The following is a 3,040-nucleotide window of genomic DNA, read 5'->3' as shown; positions in this document are numbered from 1 at the left end:
TAGCCCTGGCCCAAGCTGTCTGCTCCAAGACTCCCCTGGCTTCTGGCCTGGGTCACTTCAGGCATATGGCTGCATTTCCAGAATCAAAAGTGAATGTCTGTTTACTTGTTTATCAGTTCAGTCTACACAGCTTACACCAGTGGTTCTCAACCTTTTCTGTACTAAGACCCATTTTAAATATTGATGGCTAGCCCTGACCTGCTACCCGCTGCCCCCAGGCCTCAGCCCCTCAATGTGTGGGTTAGTGGGGGCTGGGGCAGGACAGGCCCCAAACAGCCCCTTGAGAGCTGGAACTCCGCCAGCCTGCAAGGGAAAAGCAATGGTTTTCCACATTTTTCTCCTTTAAAGGAGAATCAATTTTTAAAGTTTGTTGATCCATCTTTAAAGTTTGTTTGTGACCCTTTCAAATATTCTTGCAACCCACTTTTAGGTTGCAACCCACAGGTTGAGAAATTCTGGCTTATCTTAACCTGCAAAGATTGAATCGATTCAGTCTTGAGCTGTTTTGACTGTCTATACTTAGTCGTGTTGCCTAGGATCCTGTAGAAATCCTTGCAACTAACTTCAGATTTCTTCATGGATTATCTCTTGATTCTGCCAGCTATACAGTTTATTGTTCAGGAAATTTATATATGAATAACTTTACAATACAACAGTGGCTCTCAACCTTATTTAAACACAAGTCACCCCTTGTTAGACTCTAGGCACCCTTTGGAAAATGATCCTAGTTTTCACTCATTTTTCAACTACAGAAAACAAAATAGGACAATTCTTCTATTGCAAAGAACTCCAACACCAGAATGTTTTTAAGACTATGATCAGAATGTTTTTAACACTATGAATTCCTATTTGAAATCTCTTGATTTATCTTATAAATCATGTTTCCACAACTAACAGTGCTAACAGTGTCTGGCATCTCGTTGCACCCCTGAAAGGATCTCAAGATATTCCCGTTGGGAATCACAGCATTACAACATAAGTATTTAAGAATTATAGGGCCAGGTCCTAATCTAACTGGTAAAGGCCTTAGTGCAGGACAAAATATGGCCTGCAGGCTGGACCCAGCTCACCAAGGTATTCCATCTGGTCCATGGCATGTCCCTTGGCCCTGCCTGGCCCAGGCAGAGGGGGCAGCCCAGACTGTGGCATGTGAGTCTGGTCCTGGCACCCCCAGGCACATGGTAGGACGGGGCAGTGCAGCAGCTGGACTCAGTTTCCCTGAAGCCCTTACAACAGTGGCTCACTCTGCCTGGCTGTCACTGCCAGTCTACCCTGTACCTACACCCAGCAGTGATGTGTGGAGCAGGTGGGCAAGTTCTCCACTGAGACTGGCTCAGGACACCGCAGGTAGGGTGCACTCAGCTGGGTGGATGGGATGGGGCTGTGGTGGGTGGGTGGGAAGCAGCATCTGGGAGCAGGACAGGCAGACAGGTGCTGGTGCCAGGATCGTGGCATACCAGTGACAGCACAGGGCCAGGACCTGGGGCAGAGCCACAATCTACTCCCCACATGTCCCTGCCCACAGAACCAGCACCCATTATAGGGAGGTGTGTGGAGCAGATTGTGGCTCTGCCCTGGGCCCCAGCCCCATGCTGTCACCATCCCACTCCCAGACACCACGCCGCACCCAACTGTGGCCCCACTTCCTGATCCTATTCACCCAACTGAGTATGCCGTGCTTGTGTGGGTCCTGGGCTTCTCCATGGAGACCCCTCCTGCCTGCCCTCTCAGTCCAGCATCCTTGCTGGTGGGTGTGGGATGGATGTGGCTGGATAGGATCAACTGCCCTCACCCCTGGCCGTGTCCTCACCCCTACACCTAGCCTGCAACAGCTCACCAAAACTCCTTAAGTGGCTCTCCAGACCAAATAATTGCCTGCCCATGCTTCAGTGGGAACCTATTCCACCAATCTCAATTCCCTGGTAAGCTATTAACTTCTTTCCTTTTGTAACATGCCATCATCTTAACTTTGAAACTAAATAAAAAATGCATAACAGAAAAAGTACCCACCTTTTTTTTTTTTGCTTTAAGAATTTTTCAGGGACGTGAGCAAGGTGGAATAGAATTGGTGGATAAGTTCACTCAGGCACCTAATGGCTAGGGACAGACATAGCACATAAACCTGTTTAAATTATAGAAACTGGTTTAAACCTGCAACAGAACAGATGTTCAGTGCACATAAGCTAGTTTGAAAATGGCTGAAATTGGTTTGAGATAAACCTGGTTGAAGGTAGTATCAGATTTAACTGATTTGAGTCAAAGCAGTTTATGCAGTATCTGTCCCAGACCCCTTCATGGTTTAAGTTAAATCAGAGTCCTCCAGCACCCCAGATGTTTTGCAACTCTGGGCAGGGCTCTGCTCTTTGCTCCAGCCCAGCAGAGGTGGCCCCTCCCCCATGGGTGACTGGTGCCTCCTAATACTGGAGGAGCACCAGCAGCCGATTGCCGACCGAAGGGCGTCCCCCAGCAGCTGATCGCCAGCAGAAGTGCTGGTAGCAAAACTGGAAGTGCAGCTGACGCTTCTCTTAGGGGGGGCACAGATGATCTCAGGGGGTGCACGTGCACCCCCTGTGCATTGCCAGTGCCTTCCCTTTTGCTCCCTGGCTGGAGCTCTGGAACAGACTGCAGGTATGGCGGGGTCTTCCTGGCTTCCTCCTGCTCCCCGCCGCATCCTTCTTACCGCTCCCTGCTCAAGCAAGGATTCCCTCCTCCCCTCTGCCTTACAGAGACATCTGTCAGCATTGGCTAGCATACCACATGCTGGCTACAGTCCGTGCTGTGGCAGACAGGACAAAGGCAGACAGGACATTGTTGGCTTATGGCTCTTAGGAGGTAATCAACAGGTAGCTGATAATGACCTTCTGTTTCTTCCTTGTAAAAAGTTGTTTAGGAAGAGCTTGAACTTATGAGAGAGGCTTTGATTTGTTTGATGGGCTGATACATGCCAACTCCCTGTGTAATTCCCTGCTGTGTAACTCAGTGCTCTGTTATCAACAGTGAGGCGGGACGCCCTAATCAGAGCGTCCTGCCCTACGCCCCC

General features: G+C 49.4%; 1 protein-coding gene across 5 annotated transcripts in view; it reads left to right on the top strand.

The window, feature by feature from the left end:
• The window catches only part of SLC25A12 (solute carrier family 25 member 12), a 112,182-nt gene that overhangs the window by 20,891 nt on the left and 88,251 nt on the right, over positions 1–3,040 (top strand). The gene's annotated exons all lie outside the window — the stretch shown is intronic.

Source organism: Gavialis gangeticus, unplaced genomic scaffold (assembly GCF_001723915.1).
Source record: "Gavialis gangeticus isolate Ggan-Ray unplaced genomic scaffold, GavGan_comp1, whole genome shotgun sequence".
Classification (NCBI taxonomy): domain Eukaryota; kingdom Metazoa; phylum Chordata; order Crocodylia; family Gavialidae; genus Gavialis; species Gavialis gangeticus.
Note: the sequence above shows the minus strand (reverse complement) of the source record. Positions and strands in the feature narration are given on the sequence as shown.